Below are 15,646 nucleotides of genomic sequence, written 5' to 3'. Positions count from 1 at the left end.
CATTATATTTTTTTTGTGAAAGAGATACAGAGAAATTTTAAACTTATGAAATTTAGAGCGTTTTTTCAACTTTGGAACGATATATCTTCATGCGCTGTAGGGGAGAGTGGGGCATGATGGTGTACTGGGGTAAGATGGGGCATCAGCTGTTCCTGATATTGTGAGTGCTGCAACCTAGCGGAGAATGACGATATTAGCAGCTGGGTGTACACAAGGAGGCATTCAACAGTTACAGCCATCTTGGATGGATAGTTTGACTTATACATGTGTTTTTGTGCTGAATGTTTTCCATTCTCCATTAAAAAGTAATTTCGAGTAGTGGCAGATTAGGGCCGATTACAGGTAAGTCACAAAACTACAATATATATCATTGGAAAGTGTACTTTTTAACCATTCATTTTCATATTTTATCAAATATCCAAGTCCAATCCTAACCTGAAAACAACAATTTATTGCCGAAAATTTATGAGTGGGGCAAGATGGGGATTTTTCAATGGAGCATGATGGGGTATACCTCATCTTACCCCAATGGTGTTTGGTCGGATGAGTTTCAATATATAATCAATCGATTTATTCGAGTAATATCGAAATTATTCGTATTGCATAATATAACTTATTGCTACTGTGTATAATAATGAAAACAAAAGTAACTAGATAACGTTTTGAATTTATTTATCAATGTTAAATAACAACATAGGCCTAACAAAAAACTGAAACATAACATAACACGAAAAAACAATAGGCCAAGTCTAACTACAGATTATTAATATCAAATCAATTGATTAAGCCGATCAATTTTTTTTATTATTTCTATTAAAACTAGTCACTAGGACTAACCATTAATTTTGTTCTCTTATTTCTTATCCTAACATATTAATTTTTATTGCTAAAGTCTTCCAGTGAAGCCTACAGCTCTAATCTATAATTATTTCTCTACTTTAAACTCTTTTGCTACACATTTATTTAATTTATACTTTTTTCACTTCACTAGCACTACACCAACTCGAAGGGCTTTGTTCTCTTCAACCTCCTTGTGAGTTCAGTGCTGTCTAGTAGTTGGATGACTTCGGTGTTGTCATGTTGATGAAGACGTGACTCATGATGGGCTGCCAATCGTCTTATTTCACTGGTCACATAGGGGATGTGCAGATCTCGGTGCAAATCACTGTTCCTTATGTACCAGGGCGCATTCACCATGTCCGCAGACTCTGTTTTGAAATGTTTGAATCTGATTGATGTTAGATGTTCTAGAGCAGCCCCATAGCTGAATTCCATATGTCCAGACAGGTTTTAGGATTTGTTTGTGAATCAATATTTTGTTGTCCAATGAGAGATGTGATTGTCGGCCTAACAGCCAATAGATTTTACTGTATTTGAGTCCCAGCTCGCTCCTTTTCATCTTGATATGCTCTTTCCATTTCAACTTGGCATCAAGAGTCATTCCAAGGTATTTTGCTGTGTTGTTGTGTGGTACTACATTCCCATTTAGATTTATTCGAATTGGATCAGTGATTTTTTTGTTTGTGAAGTTGATATGAATGGACTTCATCTCATTCAATCGAATTCTCAATTTTTTGGTTCAGTCACTGAATTTTTTGCTAGCATTCTGTAGTTTTGTGGCTGCTTCTTGTACTGTTTCCCCTTCTGCCAGTATTGCAGTGTCATCAGAAAAAGTAGCAATTGTCACTGCATCCTAACAATAGGTTAACAAAAAACTGAAGCATAACATAACATGAAAAAATAATAGGCCAAGTCTAACTACAGATTATTAATGAATCAATTGAATAAGCTGATCAATTTGATATTAAAATTCAATTGATAGTTTCACAGGCCGCTTACTAAAGTGCACTGGATCAATGTTTCCCTAATATTATATTTACTTTTTTCAGGTTAGGACAACCTGTAAGATGGTTCGGACATACAAGAAGAAGACCAATCGAGGGGAATGGAACCCTGAATCAATGAAAACCGCTAAAGATGCTGTTATGAGGGGTGAAATGGGATATAAAAAAGCAGCAGACTCTTTTCAAGTGCCGCAATCAACGTTAGAACGTCGTGTGAAACAGACTAGGGAACATGGTGAAAAATTGATCTTTTGACAATAGGCCCAAGTGGTACAATTTATACACAAAATAGAAATCCTATCTTAGTTAGGAATCTTGGTCCAATAACAACGGTTTTCACTGCAGAGGAAGAAAATCAATTGATTGATTATTTGTTTAAAATGGAGGAAAGACTGTTTGGACTCACCTCTTATGATTTGAGAAAACTTGCATTTCAATGGACAGAAAAGCTGGGGAAAAATCATTCCTTCAATAAAAAAAACCAAGTGGCTGGAAAAGACTGGTTGATTAGTTTCAAGGCTAGACATCACCAGCTTTCTCTCAGGAAACCAGAGCCCACCAGTGCAGCTAGGGCAGCAGCTGTTAACAAACCTAATGTTACAATTTTTTTCACTCTACTAACTTGCATTGTGGATACCCATAAGTTAACTGCTGATAGAATATTCAACTGTGATAAAACTGGCATTACTGTTGTTCCCAAACATAGGTCGAAAATACTTTCACTCAAGGGTAGAAAGCAAGTTGGTGTGCTATCATTGGCTGAAAGAGGCAACACAGTTACCATTGAAGTGTGTTTCAATGCTGCTGGTTCCTATAAGCCTCATTTGTTTATCTTTCCAGGAACTCACACTAATGACCAACTCTTGAATGATTGCCCACCTGTGGCATCAACTGCTTTCCATCCAAGTGGTTGGATGCAAACTGAAATTTTCTTTACATGGTACAAAAAGTTTGTGGAATGGAGCTGATTTTGTTAAGATTTCCACCCAACTGCACCCATCGCTTGCAGCCACTGAATGTGAGTTTCATGAAACCTCGAAGTGTTTTCTATGACCAGGAAGTTTCGTGCTGGCTCAGATCGAATCCAGGCTGAGTTGTTTTACTTTATCGGATTGTCAAATTATATGGAAACGCCTTCCTCAAAGCAGCTTTGACTCTGCGTCTGCCATGTCTCAACAAGCTTCTACCACTGACATATCCAGATCTGCCTCTACAACTCCGCAACCAGCATCTGTTCCAGACTCAACCAAATCCTCCACTGTCACCAATACCATGACTGGTATGGTTCCTGATCCACTTCAAACTGTGTCATCAGTCTCAAACTTCCAATCTTCTGCACTCCCTGTGAACACCACTCCAGCTAATAAAAATAAGATGACTCACACTAAATGCCCAACTCCAGACGACATTCTTCCCATTCCATCATGCAGTGGCCTTCATTTTAGAAAGGAAAGCAGGAAGCATGGTAATAATAATGATAATACATGTGACCTGGCTGGCTCAGGTCTGGTGTCAGAGTTTTCAGGTGGCAACTGATAAATTTCAGGGCCTCTGACATGACCTAACGACTGCTTCTTAGGCAGCCAGGACCGATGACTTAACATGTCCATCCAGAACACAGGAGTGGCCCGAGAAAAATATCTGCATGGATAAGAAGCATGGTAAGACTGCGGTTTTAAGCGAGTCTCCAAAAAGAATGAGCTGCAAGAAGAGTTTAATTTGAAGATGGAGAGAGAAAATGAAAAGAATGCAAAAGCCAAGCAGAATTTGACTAAACAATAAAAAATCTTACAACAAAGAAAGTGACAACTTGCAAGTCCGTGTTGAGAGCAAGCAAGATAAAAAGAGAGCTGCAGTAAAAAATGCCAGTGCTAAGGGCAAGCAAGATAAAAATAAAGCTAAATCGATGAAAACCAGTACTAAGCGTAAACTGAATAGTCCATCATCATCATCATGGGAAGCATCTGATGAATGTCTGTACTGTGGCCAGCTTTATTCACAGTCTTCTGAAGGTTGGATTCAGCGTTGCACATGTCAGTGGTGGGCTCACTGCTCTTGTGCAGGCGAAGAAGATGGAGATGTTGTATTATATGAGTCTATTTATTCTATTATTATTGTTTTAATTTTCATAATAACAAATTATTTTGATTTTATAACTTTAGGATAGCTTTGTACTAATAATAATAGCATTGTTTTTATTAATAGTACAAATATTATTATATTATTATTATTATGACAATTAAAACAATAAAAATATAATTAATATGGTATAAATTACCTCCCGATTGATGTTAGATGTTCTAGAGCAGCCCCATAGCTGAATTCCATATGTCCAGACAGGTTTTAGGATTTGTTTGTGAATCAATATTTTGTTGTCCAATGAGAGATGTGATTGTCGGCCTAACAGCCAATAGATTTTACTGTATTTGAGTCCCAGCTCGCTCCTTTTCATCTTGATATGCTCTTTCCATTTCAACTTGGCATCAAGAGTCATTCCAAGGTATTTTGCTGTGTTGTTGTGTGGTACTACATTCCCATTTAGATTTATTCGAATTGGATCAGTGATTTTTTTGTTTGTGAAGTTGATATGAATGGACTTCATCTCATTCAATCGAATTCTCAATTTTTTGGTTCAGTCACTGAATTTTTTGCTAGCATTCTTTAGTTTTGTGGCTGCTTCTTGTACTGTTTCCCCTTCTGCCAGTATTGCAGTGTCATCAGAAAAAGTAGCAATTGTCACTGCATCCTAACAATAGGTTAACAAAAAACTGAAGCATAACATAACATGAAAAAATAATAGGCCAAGTCTAACTACAGATTATTAATGAATCAATTGAATAAGCTGATCAATTTGATATTAAAATTCAATTGATAGTTTCACAGGCCGCTTACTAAAGTGCACTGGATCAATGTTTCCCTAATATTATATTTACTTTTTTCAGGTTAGGACAACCTGTAAGATGGTTCGGACATACAAGAAGAAGACCAATCGAGGGGAATGGAACCCTGAATCAATGAAAACCGCTAAAGATGCTGTTATGAGGGGTGAAATGGGATATAAAAAAGCAGCAGACTCTTTTCAATTGCCGCAATCAACGTTAGAACGTCGTGTGAAACAGACTAGGGAACATGGTGAAAAATTGATCTTTTGACAATAGGCCCAAGTGGTACAATTTATACACAAAATAGAAATCCTATCTTAGTTAGGAATCTTGGTCCAATAACAACGGTTTTCACTGCAGAGGAAGAAAATCAATTGATTGATTATTTGTTTAAAATGGAGGAAAGACTGTTTGGACTCACCTCTTATGATTTGAGAAAACTTGCATTTCAATGGACAGAAAAGCTGGGGAAAAATCATTCCTTCAATAAAAAAAACCAAGTGGCTGGAAAAGACTGGTTGATTAGTTTCAAGGCTAGACATCACCAGCTTTCTCTCAGGAAACCAGAGCCCACCAGTGCAGCTAGGGCAGCAGCTGTTAACAAACCTAATGTTACAATTTTTTTCACTCTACTAACTTGCATTGTGGATACCCATAAGTTAACTGCTGATAGAATATTCAACTGTGATAAAACTGGCATTACTGTTGTTCCCAAACATAGGTCGAAAATACTTTCACTCAAGGGTAGAAAGCAAGTTGGTGTGCTATCATTGGCTGAAAGAGGCAACACAGTTACCATTGAAGTGTGTTTCAATGCTGCTGGTTCCTATAAGCCTCATTTGTTTATCTTTCCAGGAACTCACACTAATGACCAACTCTTGAATGATTGCCCACCTGTGGCATCAACTGCTTTCCATCCAAGTGGTTGGATGCAAACTGAAATTTTCTTTACATGGTACAAAAAGTTTGTGGAATGGAGCTGATTTTGTTAAGATTTCCACCCAACTGCACCCATCGCTTGCAGCCACTGAATGTGAGTTTCATGAAACCTCGAAGTGTTTTCTATGACCAGGAAGTTTCGTGCTGGCTCAGATCGAATCCAGGCTGAGTTGTTTTACTTTATCGGATTGTCAAATTATATGGAAACGCCTTCCTCAAAGCAGCTTTGACTCTGCGTCTGCCATGTCTCAACAAGCTTCTACCACTGACATATCCAGATCTGCCTCTACAACTCCGCAACCAGCATCTGTTCCAGACTCAACCAAATCCTCCACTGTCACCAATACCATGACTGGTAAGGTTCCTGATCCACTTCAAACTGTGTCATCAGTCTCAAACTTCCAATCTTCTGCACTCCCTGTGAACACCACTCCAGCTAATAAAAATAAGATGACTCACACTAAATGCCCAACTCCAGACGACATTCTTCCCATTCCATCATGCAGTGGCCTTCATTTTAGAAAGGAAAGCAGGAAGCATGGTAATAATAATGATAATACATGTGACCTGGCTGGCTCAGGTCTGGTGTCAGAGTTTTCAGGTGGCAACTGATAAATTTCAGGGCCTCTGACATGACCTAACGACTGCTTCTTAGGCAGCCAGGACCGATGACTTAACATGTCCATCCAGAACACAGGAGTGGCCCGAGAAAAATATCTGCATGGATAAGAAGCATGATAAGACTGCGGTTTTAAGCGAGTCTCCAAAAAGAATGAGCTGCAAGAAGAGTTTAATTTTAAGGTGGAGAGAGAAAATGAAAAGAATGCAAAAGCCAAGCAGAATTTGACTAAACAATAAAAAATCTTACAACAAAGAAAGTGACAACTTGCAAGTCCATGTTGAGAGCAAGCAAGATAAAAAGAGAGCTGCAGTAAAAAATGCCAGTGCTAAGGGCAAGCAAGATAAAAATAAAGCTAAATCGATGAAAACCAGTACTAAGCGTAAACTGAATAGTCCATCATCATCATCATCATCATGGGAAGCATCTGATGAATGTCTGTACTGTGGCCAGCTTTATTCACAGTCTTCTGAAGGTTGGATTCAGCGTTGCACATGTCAGTGGTGGGCTCACTGCTCTTGTGCAGGCGAAGAAGATGGAGATGTTGTATTATATGAGTCTATTTATTCTATTATTATTGTTTTAATTTTCATAATAACAAATTATTTTGATTTTATAACTTTAGGATAGCTTTGTACTAATAATAATAGCATTGTTTTTATTAATAGTACAAATATTATTATATTATTATTATTATGACAATTAAAACAATAAAAATATAATTAATATGGTATAATATTATATTAATAGAATTAAATATAATAATAACATTGTTGTTGTTATTATTATATATTCGTTTTAACTCTGTTCTGTAACTATTATTCAGTTATTTTCAATTCAATTAAATTTATTGAATGAGCGTTAGCAAGTTGACTTAAGCCACGTTTAGACCAAAGTTATTAACAAAATTTTAACCTAATCCTTATACAGTGTCCAATGAGTCAGGCTCAGAAAATTTCCGTACATTTCCCATATTTTTCACGTTTTTCCCGGTTTTCCTCGCTGGTGTCATGATATTTAGTTTATATACATATATTGATAATGTAATATGGTTGGTGACATAACTATCCGTAACATACCGTAAAACGGGGTGAATAGAAACAAAACTTCATTTCTGTAAATATAACCTCTATCCTACATAACTATGGTCAAATAGTGGTAACTATTACTTTTTGTTAGGTTGCTACACTTACGCTAAAAGGGAAATAATGTTTTGTTTGGTTGGCAGCACTGGTTCCCATTTGTTTGCCTTCTTGATTGTTACCATATGATTGTTGCAATTTTTTATCTACTTTGATCTTTCCAGGTAAGTCAGATTCTGTACTATTCTTAAAAGTAAATAGGTGTACAAAACATAGTTTGAACATCCATATAAAAGATTAAGGCTTACTTTAAGCTATAACTCTAACTATATTATTTCAAAAATTATTTATATTTTTTAGGTTAGATTTTCAGAATTTGTGGGGTGAATAGAAACATTTCTTTTTAGTGTTTCTATTCACCCCACATGAAATATCTCATACTAAATCACACTCATACTATATAAAATACATACTATGTGTTATATTCTTATGTTAGGTACTTAACTGACACAGTTGTTTTTGTTTTTGTTTTTTTTTTGTTTCAGGATCCTGTAAAATGCCAAGGAAGTACAAACCGGTGACTGGAGGGACCTACAAGAAGCACGATCCAAAAACAATTAAAAATGCACTTTCTGACATACAGAGTGGAATAAGCCTTCGGACGTCTGCTGAGAAACATGGTTTGCATTTCAGTGTTTTATATCGACATTTGAAAAGAGGTCCCAATATGAAGAAACATGGTGGTCAGACAGCTTTATCTGTTGAAGAAGAACAACTGTCTGTTGATAGGCTGAAGATATGTGGCGAATGGGGCTATCCTATTGACACTACAACTCTACGACTCCTTGTGAAAGATTTCTTAGATCGAAGAAGGAAACAAGTTAAGAGGTTTGAAGATAACCTCCCTGGCCGTGACTTTGTTGAAACATTTTTGAAACGTCATAAGGATCAACTGGCTGTGATGATGTGTCAAAATATTAAATGATCAAGGGCTGGTGTGACACCAGAAACAATTAACAACTATTTTGATGAACTGACAAATTAATTAAAGGATGTGCCTTCATCTAACATTGTAAACTATGATGAAACAAACCTGAGTGATGACCCTGGTAAACGAAAGGTCATTGTTCGTAGAGGGACAGAATATCCTGAAAGAATAATAAACTCATCAAAGGCATCTACATCTGTGATGTTTGCAGCTGCTGCTGATGGCACTATTTTACCCCCTTACACTGTATACAAGGCAATTCACGTGTACCAAGGCTGGACAGAGGATGGGCCAAAAAACGCAAGGTACAATCGAACCAAGTCTGGCTGGTTTGATTCCTTTTGCTTTGAAAATTGGGTTCTGACAGCTGCTCTTCCATTCCTAAAAAAGAAAACAGGACGAACAATTCTGATTGGGGACAATTTGTCTTTCCACTTATCAATGGAATCTGTCAAGTTGTGCAAGGACAATGATATCAGTTTTATTTTTCTCCCAGCTAACTCCACCCACCTCACACAACCTCTGGATGTAGCATTTTTTCGTCCATTGGAATCAACATGGCGACAGATTCTTGAGGAGTGGAAAAAGGGCCCAGGACGTGCAGAAGCAACTGTCCCTAAGGACAAATTTCCAACATTATTGAAAAAGTTGTGTGATTCATTGAAGGGAGAAAATGTGATCGCCGGTTTCAAAAAGTGTGGACTAGTGCCTCTAAATAGGAACAAAGTGCTGTCTATGCTTCCAAAAATCATTGATGAAGAGGAAAACCAGAATCCAGAAGACATTCAGAAGGACACTGAAGCTGTTGACAAGAGTTTCCAAGAGCTCCTTCAGAGTCTGAGACATGATCAGACTCCCAAGATAAGGAAAAAAAGGTCAAAAGTTAATGTGATACCTGGCAAAAGTATTGGTGTTCAGGACTTTGTTGAGGATGATGAGAATCCCCAAACTTCAGATTCTACTGGCCAAAATCCAGGCACCTCAGGTACCAAACAGGTTCAGTCAAAGAAAAGCCGAAAGGAAATGGATAAATATCATCAGAAGATGAAGATGACATTTCAGCACAGGATAGTGAATCTACAGATTCCTGTGATCCAGAAGAAAGTGACAGGGCCTCAGATGAAAACCTTGTCATCGATGAAGATGACTACCTTTTGTTCAAAGTGTATGGTAAAACATCTTTTAGATGTTATATATGCAAGGTTGCTGGCCTTGAAAATGATGGTTTCATTGGAAAATTTTTGAAAAGAGTTCCACAAACTAACAAGTTCACCATAACTGATGAACAATCTCTTGTCTCCAGTAACGACATCATCCTGAAACTATCCTCTCCAGTATCTTGCTCAAGTGCTCAATTCAAAGACATGATATTTTTCAAAGATGACCTGTCTGACTTCACCATTTATTAATCATAATTTAATCTTGTTAAATATGGTGATTGTCAACCTATTCCAATTTCTTTTCTTACAGTACAGTTACGGTACAGTTTATGCAATTTATTTTGTTTATGTGTTCAAATAAATCATTATGTTAAGAAATAAATTACCAAAAATAAAAAAACATATTAGACTGTTTCCATTCACCCTCAATACATTTCAATAGAAACAAACATGAAATTGAAAGACTGCTTCTATTCACCCCCATTTGTGGGGTGAATAGAAACACCATGTTTTTTTTAATACAAAACAAGATTGACAAAATTTAAATACCATATATAAATAGGTCTAACAGAGACCTGTATTTGGACGAAAAATTGTGTACCTAGAACAACTACAAATATGCAAAATTTTAAACCAAAGTTGAAAATTGTTTCTATTCACCCCGTTTTACGGTACCTATTTTTGATATCGTGTATCACATATTGGAAGTTCCAATGTCGCACAACCAACAACCTAAAAAACAATACGTACCAGCCCAGTCCCAAGGGCGCAATCCCCCCATCAACCCTGATACTTATGATCCTATCGGGGAAACGACTGCCAGAGTGCAGCGGGTGAAGGAATACACTGCCAAACCAACATTCACTGGCATCGACTATCAACATAATATCAAGAACCCTGCAAAGAAGGTTCATCAAAAGCAAAGGGGAGAAGTGTTTCTACAGAAGAAGAATGCTGAAGTGGTTGAGCAGATGGAGACTGCAGCCAATTCAAAATTCAGTGGTACATTCTCAACTTAGGGTGACGTGTATACAGCTCAGCCAGACCCAGCTATGGCGAAGCTTGATCAGTCCATTCCTGCTTCAACCCGTGCCGTAGGCTTCTCAACTGCTTACTGCTTCAAAACAGTGACAGGTGATCCAAAATTTACCGGTTTTATAAATCCTGCCGTGACCAAATTCCAAATCTATTGCGTGGCTCTCGCCCACTTTGAATATGAACTGTACAAGAACAATAAAACAATTGAAAAAGCCAAACTTTCTGATCTACACATTTTTGATGAAAATACTGAATCGTTTCTGAAACTTATATCTGATGTAACAGTGAACAATCGCCGTTGCCATAAACGGCCGTTGCCATCTCTTTACTACAACCATCAGTAATCGATGATGTTAGATATGTGCCTGTACATTTGTGTGACCATATCCTTAGAACGGAACAGGTATATTTCTCGAATCTAGCAGGAGTAGTCGGGCTCCTAGCTGAGAGAGGCAATCAGGCTTTCAAAAATAAGAATCCATTACCAGGTGCTGTTTGGGAAGGAGCTAGGATTGTTAACCCAAGTATTTGAAAGATTATGTTTTGTGAAATATTTGAATTATTTTTTTTTTTTGTAAAAAAGGGAGATGTCATAGTATTTAGTTTATATACATAAATCGATAATGTAATATTGATAGTATGTTGGTTGGTATATCGACAGTGATCGATACAGAAAATTACGAGGTCGGTTTTGGAGTTGTTATGTCATGCAGTGCATCAATAAATTACTACTTAGTGTGTGTAACTTTGTGTTTTATTAATAAACCCGAATATAACAGCTGGTTAAAACACATGTTTCCGAAGATAAGAACTTGTGAGTTACCTATTTGCTACAAGGCTTTAATTTCATATCATGGCATAACCTTCAGACAAGTTCAAACTTTACAAACCATTATTACAACAGGGACTCTTGGAAGAGATGGCTGAGAAAGTCATTCATATCGACCTCATAAACTTTCAGAAGATGCAATTCACAAAAATATCAAATCTTTGCAAAGTCGTACATCCCATTACAGCTTATCTGCCTCTAAGAAAATATATCTGTCAGATTCGTTGAACATTTCGAAATTGCAAAAAATGTTCAATGAGAAGGTCCAGAACACACAAGTTTCATACAATGCCAACAGGGAGATATTCATAACTTAATATAACATTGGTTTTGGATACCATTGATCAGACACTAATTTTTTAGTAGATAGATTGTGAAGTTTGACAATATGATTGATGAACTGGAAGATGTTGGAGAGAATTCTACAAACTACCAAGTTAAGCCGAAGAAGAGGTTAAGGTTAGGTAGGTTAGGTGATGTTAATTAGAATTGATTGGTACAAACTAATTAGTTGGGTCCATCTTGCAGATGGCATGAAGATCTATGTGAATAAGGCAACACCAAAGAGCCGGCCGATGCTCACCAAGATATTTGTGGGAAGTGTAAGTAGAGACTAAAATGCTTTTCACATGTGAGTGAGGAAGAACAAAAAAACATAATCAGAGAATTGAAGGAGATGAACGACTAAAATGCACAAAACTTCTATTTGTGGAGGGGGGGTTAATCACTTCATCCAAAAGTGCTAGACATAGGCCTAGAGCTCAGAACACTGGCTTCAATGATTATTCATAATTATATTAAATAAGAATTATCAGAGATAAAAAATTGTGAGTTACCTATTTGACACAAGGCTTTAATTTCATTATATGGCATAACCCTCAAACAAGTTCAAATTTCACAAACCATGCTTGCAACAGGGACTCTTAGAAGAGATTTCTGGGGAAGTCATTCATATCGACCTCATAAACTTTCAGAAGATGCAATTCACAAAAATATCAAATCTTTGCAAAGTTGTAAATCCCATTACAGCGTATCTGCCTCTATGGAAATATATCTGCTAGATTCGTTAAACATTCAGAAATTGCATGAAATGTTCAATGAGAACGTCCAGAACACACAAGTTTCATACAATGCCTACAGGGAGATATTCATAACTGAATAAAATATTGGTTTCAGATACCATTGATCAGAAACCATTTTTTTAGTAGATAGGTAGTGAGGTTCGACAATGTGATTGATGAACTGGAAGAAGTTGGTAAAAATTTCCTGAATCTTGGCAGAAAAATTCTAAAGCTGGAAAGCAATGGGTTCAGGACTTCTTCATTCATCACTGTAAAAAACTTTCTTTGAGAAATCCCCAAGCAACTTCTATTGGAAGAGCCATGTGCTTCAACAGGCCAATTGTTGAAACTTTCTACAAAAATTGTTCAACAAATATAAGTTCTCACCAGATCGTTTTTTTTTAATTTGGACGAGACAGGCTTCAGCACAGGCTTATTGGAAGCTCAATTCCACCACTTCTCATCTTTCCACAAGTCAACTTCAAGGAATATTCATGCTACATGGTGCTCCTCCAGGATCCACAGGGGTTGCAAACACTTCTGGATACACACATTTTTCTAACCCACCGTGAACATTTTAAGAAACATGTTCGTCCATCCAAAGAGCAACCTGTTTTGATCATCCTTGATAACCATGACAGTCATCTATCTTTGGAGGCGATTAAGTTTTCTAGGAAAAATGGTATTGTGATATTCACATTACCACCCCACAAAAGTCATAAGCTACAGCCACTTGATAAAGGGGTGTTTGGACCACTAAAAACCTACTATCATCAAGAGTGTTCCTTGTGGATGGCAAACAACCCAGGGAAGCCAATAAGCATTTATGAGTTCTCTACTCTTCTAGGAAAATCTTATCCAAGAGCTTTCACACCAACAAACATTATTGCTGGCTTCAAAGGGAGGAGTTTTTCCACATGATCCAAATGTTTATTCTGATGACTTTCTCTCCACAACTCCTACTGATCTCTTTGACGAAAATCACATCATTTTTTCATCTCCTAAGATACAGATAACTGACACTAACAATCAAAAAATGTGACTGCTACCAATCAACATGAAAATTCAGCGTGTGTGAATCCTGATCGCGTTCCACAGCCAAGTTCACCACAGCCCTCATGTTCCTGTCAGCTCACTTGAAGTTCGCCTTTTACCCAGAGCACCTGCACAACAAAATGCAACAAAAAGACGAGGAAGACTTGGGAAATCCAGAGTGATCACAGAAACACCAGAAAAAGAGGATTTACAATGGGTTGTTGAAGCAAGAAAACGTCCACAGAAGTTCACAGAGAAATTCTAAAAAATCAGCTTGCTAAAAAGCTGAATTTCAGAAAGATTTGCAAGCAGGAATCAGGTAAGAAAGACAATTCTGAAGATGAAAGTGAAAACTGGAAATCTGCTGATGAAGAGGAAAATGAAAATTTGGATGATCTAGCATCTGAAATGTTGAAAGAACAAGAAGATGATGAAATATCTGAGGAATGGATTGTAGGAAAGTGGGATTTCACTAGCCCTGCAACCAATGTTGACAAATGGGTTTTCGTTTCTTTTTATACCCAAAATTATTCCAAGTTCTATGTTGGTCAAGTTCTTGAAGCCAGTTGTGATCAAGTGACCATAAAATTTCTAAGAAAGAAACAATTAATGTTCAGATGGCCTAACATTGATGATGTTTGCCGAGTGAAGTGAGGGTCGAAGATATAATAAGAATTCTGCCCCAGCCTAAAGTTCACAGGCGAAGTGGAGTCCAGTTCAATATTTCTTTTGCTGCATTCAATCTCTACTGATTTTGAATACATCTCAAGTTATTCAACCAAGTGGCTTTTCTGTTTATTCCATTTTCCATTGATTTTTTTTTCATTTTGTGCTTTGCGGATTTTAAAAACTTATTTTTATATTTTTTCATGAGTAACTATGTTGGCTAATTCATTCCAGTTACTTCATCTAAGACTTGTATAAAATAATGTTCCTATGGTGGTCAATGTTACAGAAGTTATGAAATGGAAGTTACTATATTATTTTCAGTCTGGACTAGAGCAAATGTTATTGCCACCCAAATTTTGCAATGTTTTGTATAAAACTTATGCTATATTCTACTGACAATAAAATTTCAGATGAAACTGAATTTGTGTGTATAATTTCATACTTTTTCCAGTCATTTTACTAGTCACCTGAGACAACATAGGTAGGTGCTCAAGGTACAATTCATGCTGCTCAAGGTACAATACATGCTATTATTGTACCTTGGGCAGGAAAACTCTTTTTGAAGAAACCCCTATAAAAAGCTTATCATTGTAGGTAAGGGAGAAAAGAAAATTCATTGTGAAAGTAGATGGTTTGAAGTAGAGTCCAGTTGATGAGAAAACATCTCAGTTATTACAGTGCCTAGAAAAAAATATTTTTGAAAAACTGCCCAAGGTACATGTCTTTCCCCTACCATACGAAAATGATTCATTTGGACATATTTTAACTTCTGCAACATCTATATATAGTATTTTTACTTTCTCGAACTTTAATGACCGTTAAGTTATTCCCAATAGCAACTCTTCTGTTAGTAGCCTAAGTCTACAATGGAAATTACTCCAGATTCAGTGTTACATTCCTTGCAACTAGTAACAAATGAACAAGATTTATTTGTACTTATTGGGAGTGACACTTCTGTGCAAGTATATCTGTTCAGTTGTGCAACTATCTCTACAGAGAACAATATTTCAGATTTGGGATTGAGAATGATGCATTCAGTGACAATTTCGCAACAACCCTTTTACAATACCTAATATATCCACTTCTTCGAATTCCAATGTCAGTGAAGATATCTCCTACAATAACTGTAGTGTTAGTACTTCAACAATGGACATCACTTTAGATTCGGTCTTACATTCTTTGCAGTTTACCAGATGGGCATAATTCATCTGATTTATTACCTGATAAACTGCCTGAGAGTACCCGTAATAAAAATTCTAAATTGTTCAAGGACACAATTTCTAAATTATTCAAAGATATGGCTTTTTAATCGATTGAGATGTTGGAAGCTGAAATTTCATTTTAATATTTGAATGACGTCTATTATAATTATTGTCAATTAAAAATATGACGTGACTAGCCGTCAGGCTCGCTTCGCTCGCCATATCCGTCTAGCCTGGACCCCTCGACTGGATCGTCCAAGGATGAGATCAGCAGGCTCGCTTCGCTCGCCTGCATTTT

Source organism: Nilaparvata lugens, chromosome 1 (assembly GCF_014356525.2).
Source record: "Nilaparvata lugens isolate BPH chromosome 1, ASM1435652v1, whole genome shotgun sequence".
Taxonomy (NCBI): Eukaryota; Metazoa; Arthropoda; class Insecta; order Hemiptera; family Delphacidae; genus Nilaparvata; species Nilaparvata lugens.
Note: the sequence above shows the minus strand (reverse complement) of the source record.